We start from the raw sequence: 7219 nt of genomic DNA, 5'->3' as shown, positions 1-7219 counted from the left end.
CCAGCCCAACTCCGGCAGCCCCAGCCCAGGGCCGGTGGGGATTTCGTTAGGGCCGCTGCTCGTTCAGAGCTGTGAGGGTTGGATTTGGGTGCTTTTGGCTCAATTCCCCTCCCGGCCCGCGTTCTGTGGCTCACCGTCCCTCCCGGTGTCAATCCAGCACCAGCTGAGCAGGAGGAAGGGACGAGGGACAGGAATGGAGCCTGGCACCCCCTTACACTCTGCTAATTCTTTTCCCAAATAAAAATCCCCCTTTCTCCCATCTCCAGGAGCATTTTTTACTCTTTTCCTTTATTTTTGAAGCCAAGGAAAGACCAAGCGGGGAGGGAGGCACACACGGCGCCCAGGAACGTGCAGCGGAGATACCAGATATGGGGAGGGGGACAAGGACAGCATCCCTGGCCTCGGGGCTGGGATCAGCCGTCGGACACAGGTAAAGGAATTTTAATCAGCGGAAGATGGTGCTGTCAATACAAACAAGCGAGAGGTTCTGCGGCGCCGTGCCAAGGCGATGAGCGCATGATTTTTAATCTAGGAAAGTAGCCGCCGGGAGGGGAACAGCCCACGGGGAGCTGCATCCACGCCAGGGATAACGGAGGGGCTGGATCCGGGCTGGGAGAGGGGCTTCCCACCCGGAGCCAGGCCGCCCTTCGGGGTGGGGGAAATGGTGGGGAGAGGGACGGCGTTCTGCCGTGCCTCAGTTTCCCCTTGCCAAATGAAGATGCTTAGCCAGCCCTTTAAGGCAGGCAGATGAAAAGAGGGATTGCAAGGGGCTGTGGGCCAGGCCAGGAGCAAAGCCCCGGAGCAGAGCGGTGGGAGCCGAGCATCCCTGCCGGGAGCGGATCGCCAGCCCTGAGCCAGCTCAGGGCGAGGATGGGCTTCCAGAGCTTTGCGCTGTGTCTCCATCCTGTCCGGCCCGCCCGAACCAGGCAACCACTGCGGGCCAGCGAGGGGGTTCGAAGGCCGCGCAGGCACCGGGATTTGTGAAACGCCAACGCGCTGGGACCAAACTACGTCCCCATTGGGTGCATACAAGCCCAGCAGCGACGCTCGCCGCGCTCCCCCTCTGGAAGCCCCCGCGCCGTGCTCTGGCTGACCCGGCCCCACACCACGCTCATCTCCAGGGCTGTGGCATCACCCAGGGGTGTTTTGGAAGGGGGGAGCCAGGTGTAACTCCTCTTTCCCCCTGAGCACCTGTGCAACGCCCTAATCCCAGCTCTCAGTTGAGGACCCCTGGGCCGGAGGAGCCTGTGGGCTGCAGGAGGTGGAGCTGGGAGCACTGGAGAGGTGACAAACCCACCCCAGAGCAGCTCTGGGGCCACCTGGGTTGCTGGTGCTGTTGGCGTTGCTGGTCATGGCCCTGCAGCGGGGATGGTGGAGGTAAGGGAAGCGAAGCGAGGGGCTGCCTGGCTCCGGTTGGGGTCGGTGGGACCCTATGACGCCCCTTCCTCCTGCTGAGCCCCCGCCGTGGCACGGCACAGCCCCCAGCTCAGGGCAATTTCTCCAGAAACCCTCTGCAGCCCAGTCTCCTTCCAGCTTTCTGTCAGCTCTATTCCCACCATCCCCATTTCTCCCAGAGCACTGCCCCCCTCCAAAAGCAATGGAAACCAGTTTGCTGCTGGGAAGCGGGGTTCAGAGGCGTTTCGGTGCCTGCCGGGGTCCATCCCAGCCCTCCAGCTTGGCTCTGCCTGGCAAACCGCTGCCGTAGGCAGGGGGTGCCGAGCCAAACGCCGGGGCTGGGGTGGATGAACCCCCCCGCTCCCATCCCCACAGAGATTTACAGCCGCTGCGCTCAGCAGCGGGCCCGGCCGTGCGTCCCCTCCCCATCGGGGACGCTTCGGGCTCTTAGGTTAATGGGGTTTGGCATGGGGGGCTGGGACGGCAGCGTTGGCGGTGTCCAGTTCCCGCTCAGTTAATGTGATGAGATCTGATAAATAACTCACGCCCAGAACATTTCTTTACTATCAAGGAACGAGATGCAGCCCGTTCTTGGCTGCGCCACGCGAGCCTTGCGTGGATTTATTTTACCGCCCTGCTTCTCCAGAGCCAACGGCCTTAATCCTGCCGCTGCTGGAGGAAGCTCTCCGAACCCACAAAAATTGACCCAAAATGTAATGTTTTATTTTTTTTCCCCTCTCCCTGCTTTGCAGTACTGTAAGCTGCGATGAGGAAGCCAGGTGAGCGGGGGCAGAGCCTTGGGAGGGGGTGCCTGGGGGGCTGGCGATGGTTCAGGGTGCACATTCCCCCCTCCCTGAGGCAGCAAGAGAAACCCTGTAGCGAGTTCTCCAGTCCTCAGCCTAGAAAAATTCACCTGAAATGTTTTTTTTTTTTTAACTGAGAAATTGGCTTTTGCTGCTTTGGGCAGGGAAGAGGGAATTTTCCACTGCAAACCCCATTCGTCACCCACCCTAAACCCTCTGACTGTGAGCTGGGGGTGCCGTTCCTCCTGCTCCGCTGGTTCCTGATGGAAGCAGAGGTTTAAAGCAGCATCCCGGGAATCCTGGCTGTTCCCTGCACCCGCAGGCTGAAAGCAAACGTGCAAATGCAGAATTTTCCCCAGAAAAGGCAACCCCAGCTCTCCAGCCAGCTGCTGGGCTGGGTGAGCCGCCACAGAGCCACCGGGATGTGGGTTCACCCCCCTGCCCTGGGCTGCTGAGAGCCTTTTAATTAGGCAGCAGGGCTAATTGGGGGCAGGAGGGTGTCTGTGATGGGTGCAGGGCTGCAGCGCTTTGGAGGCGAAGGGCAACGCCTGAGCCCCGGCTCCCGGCATGGCTGGGGTGCTGGGAAACCTGGATTCACTCCCAGCTTGAAAACAGGCCCTGAGCCAGCAGGCTTGTGCCTCAGTTTCCCCTTCTGGGTGTTCCTTCCCAAGGAAGAGCGTGCTGCTGGGAGAAAGGCTTTAAAAATTAAAAAAAAAGGAGATATTTGTGTATTCTGCAAAGAGCAGCTCTGGGAGTCAGCCGAGGACAGTCTTGGCTAATTGGAGAGCACCATCCCATTTGCCTATTATGGTCCCAGTAACGCCGGGCTGACATGCGGCTGCGAGCACAGCGAGGTGCTGGCAGCATCAACAGCCCCGACGTCCCGCAGCCCATTTGCTGGACCTCTACGTCTTTTTTTCCGAAAGAGACCATAGGAGCGAGAAGGGAAAGCACCGTGCCAGGTCAGGACTCACCAGCGGGCAGCCAAGGTCGCCCCTTCCCCAGGTCGTCCCCAAACTCCCTGCTGGGGACAGTTGGCTCTGGCCCCCGGCCCGCGTTAGTGCTACGTGTTGAGCTCGGCATGCCGATGAATGCAGTGCTCCTCCCAGACGGCTGGGGACCGAGAGGAACCTTGGTTTCTTGCTTTTACACCTGGAAAAGGGCACCTTGGAGAGGCACAACAAAAACCCAGGGACCCGCGTGGTGCACACCTTCAACTGCTCCGTCTCCTCCCCCCTCGGAGTGGGGACATGCTCCTCCCTACCAAGCTCCTCACACCACAACGAGGGCCGAGACCCCACCGTTACCTCCCCCATCCCTTTTTAAATTTTTTTTTTTTTAGCTGATTCATGAAATTTCTGCTCCGGCAATGCTGTGTTGCTTTAAGCTGTTTACGCGAGTTCAGGAGGCGACGGGGCGCGGGGTATTTTTAGCTCGCCGGGTAGCGGAGCGGGATTAAAATGCAGTCAGTGTTACAGACGCTGGGGCTGAATCAGTATTCCTGCACAAGCCTCTCCGTGCCAGCGTTTTCCATTGAGTGTCTGAAAAACCCAAGTTTCCATGGAGACCCAGCTCCAGGGCAACCCGTTTTCCTTGCAAAAAAAATAAAAAGCAGCAGGTAGGGAGCGAGCGCAACGGATGGCCAAACTCTGGCTCCAGAAGAAGAATGGTCCTCCCTTCCCTGGGATGCAGGAGTGGAAGCAGAGATGTGGCTGTTGGGTTGCAGAACGCTGTTAGAAGGCCGTTGGGTGCAAGTGGAGTTGCTCGTCCCATCCTGTACCCCTTGGGTGGGTTTTTGGGGGGGCTGGATGTGTTTTCTGAGTGGTGGGTTTGCTAATTTGGTGGTGGAGGCCGGTGGGACATCTTGGTGCCTCGCTGTACAGAAAGGGAGCGAGGTGCTACCGAGGGGAAGATGGGTTTGGGTTTGTTCTCCTGACATGGTGGAACCAGGAATTTGTCCCCCACCTCCAGAAATTAAATGAGTTAAATTAAAGATCCTCTTACCCATGTTGGGACTAGGTCCTCTTCTGCTTTGAGGCACCTCTGATGCCATGGGTAGGTTGTCTCCAGTCCACAGCGTGGGAGCAGAAACACTCTAAGCGAACGTGAGGATGAGGTTGATTGCTTAGGACCGGGCTGCAGAACCCTCCTGTCTTGGTTTGCCTGTTGGCCAACGGAGAGATGTGAGCCACAGGAGTTTCCCATGGAGAAGAGACCAAAACATTTCTGCTGTTCTTTACATTCTAGCTCAGCAAATCTCCCCTTCTCCCCTTCCTGCTGTACCTATCTTGGAAATTTGGAGGAAAAAAAAAGAAAAATATTCGTTCTTCATAGACATTTGTATAATTTCTCCTGCGTGTCCCCAGTACTGTGTCTGGGGCTCATCTCAGGTGGTGTGGTGATGATGTTGAGTGGCAAAGCTGGTCAGGGTGCAGAAAGCTCAGTGCTCCCAGTTTGGCACTGGAGAAGACTTGGTGAGAGACACCTGGGGCTGGCTGGTGTGCAGCAATGAGACGATCATTCGCTTGTCCCAATAACCGCAAGACGGCTGGTCTGCGGCCTCATTCCGTGGCACGCTTGGAGATATTGTTTTGATGAGGACACGGATGTGGGTTGCGTGTTGAATCCCAGGAAACGGTGTCTGTTCGTATGGCCCGCAGTAGCAGAGTCCTGCCCTCGCCATGGGTTTTCCAAGCAAGCCTCATCCTTGGCCCCACCAAGCTGGAGCTGAGGCATTCCCTCCCAGTTGCTTTCCCTTTGCTATGATGGGACTTTTCCATGTGGTGACCCAACACGCAGAAACTCAGAAAACCCAGCCATTTGTAGCTGCCCCAAAACCAAGCAGTGAAGCGAAGACAGAAAGCACAAAGCAAAGGCCAGCTCTTGGAGCGGCCAGCCGCGTCACCACCTCCTTGCTTGGGGCTGCCGGATCCACAGGGATGGATCCATGGGTGATGGGTAACAGGGTGAAACTTCTGGGCAGGGTTGGGATGGATCATCTCCGGAGGGATGAGCCACTTCTGGGAGCGGAAGGGCGTCCCCACATTCAGAGCTCCTGGTGAGCTCATCCTACAGCAGGATCTGAGGGCAGGTGGGCTTTGGAGAGATGGAGTGGAGATTTGCAAGAAGCTACAGATAGACACGAGCCACCAAACCCTCGGTGCAATCGGGCACCTCGAGACCGCATTCTCTGCAACAGGGTTTGGTATTTCGATTTTTTTCAAACCAGTTGAGAGCAGCCACGGTTGAACAAATCTACTTGGTTTTCAAAGCAGAGTTTGTGCTTTCCCATCCTTCATCTAGGAAAACAAAATGAAATTCCATCTGCAGAAAAACTTTTTTAGTTTCTCAAAGGCTTTTTCATTAGAAGAGAAATGGGTGTTTAAAACCCCATGTCCTCTGAGCAAAATCCAAGTTGAGAACTTGTACCAAACAATGATTTTTTTTTTTTTGCTGCAGCATTTTTCAGCCTGACTGATTAATATTTTTGCCCAAGCACAATACTCTCTGTGAAAAGGCTTCCTTTGATCTAAAAACTGTTGTCATCGGCTTTTTTTTTTTAATTGAAAACCACTTCCACTTTCAGTAAGAGCTGTTCTCCCATCCCCAGCCTGTGCTCAGCATGCCTGACACAGCTCCTGCCCAACGGGTCGCCCTCCAGGACTGGGAACAGCCGATGCGATGGGCTTTTATCGTGTTCACGGCAAATTTAGGCAGACTCATTCCTATTCAGGCTGCATTCAGAAAAGGGTCTGTTTTCCTCCTTCTGGGTAATAAAATGGAAAAAAAGGTCCTATTTCAGCCCAGCTTCTTGATTTCATGCAGTCTTGGGAATTGTCTCTCTCCCCATGGAGACGAGGGACTTCGGTGTCTGAAGTCCATGGTTCAGCTCTTGGATTTTGGCTTTGGCCAACACTGGGCATGGGTTAGGAGAGGACGAGCACCCCAGCAGCTGCGATGCTGCTGGATTTGGGGCACCCATTCAGCTGGGGTGCAAGATGCATGGTGTCCCACCACGGCAGGAGTGTCCCAGGGAGTCCCCTGTGTCCCTGGGCTTAGGGACCACGTGCTGAGGCCATACTCTGGACCCTGCCAGGCGTTTGGTGGTAACAAGGGGCTTTTTTCGCGTGTGTCTCAGAGGCTGCATGAAACACATGCAAATGGATTGTCTCTTATTACCGCCAGCCGCCCAGGCTGCTCCATCACCAGCCTTTTGTTTTCTCCCGGGGTGAGCTAGTCTTCATTTTTGCTTTCTGCTCACAGAAAATGATATTTGTGGAACAGCCTGCAGTAAAAAAAAAAACAAACCAACCCAACAAAAACCACCAACAAACAACAAACCAAACAACCCAAAACCCAAACCAAATTTCAGCACCCCAGGCATCTATCACCTTCGTTTCCGTAACCTGGCTAAATTCTCCGCGGGACTCTGGCCCTGCGTTGGGAGAGGACGACCTGTGCGGTTTCGTTCCCAGCAGCGATGGGAAGCAGGGGCAGGCGGTGCGTGGCGATGGGGGCAGATGCATCGTAAACCGGTTGTGTTTATGCCCCGGTGGGAAACGGCGCCCGGGTTGCCGCAGCATCGCGCCCTCCCTCGTGTGCGGGGAGCGAAGGCTTGGCCGGGGCTGGAGGGGAGAAGCCCTCAGAGCAGCTCGCCGTAAGGGTGCCTGGGTTGCTTCCAGCTGGAGGAAATACCGTTTCCCTCTGGTTTGCAAGGAATGGGAAGGTCGAGTGCGTCTGAGCTGCGACAGCACCTTGCAGGGTCAACGCTGCCATCGTCGCTTTTGAACATGTTCCCCTTTTCCTGTCAAACTCCCCGGTCCCTCTCTGTTGGGACCCTCACATTGCAGCCCCTGCTTTGCATTTATAGCTGCCACTTGCAGCTCTTTTGTTATTTTCTGCTGTGTGTTTAAAAAAAGCAGCTGACACCATCGCGCTGTTCGTGGAAGGAAACTATTTAGGGACACAACCAGTGGGTTTTGGAAAACTTGCCATAAGGGGAGAGCTGCGGTTCCTCCCAG

Source organism: Chlamydotis macqueenii, chromosome 23, assembly GCF_036417535.1.
Source record: "Chlamydotis macqueenii isolate bChlMac1 chromosome 23, bChlMac1.mat, whole genome shotgun sequence".
Lineage (NCBI taxonomy): Eukaryota > Metazoa > Chordata > Aves > Otidiformes > Otididae > Chlamydotis > Chlamydotis macqueenii.
This window is presented reverse-complemented; position numbering follows the sequence as displayed.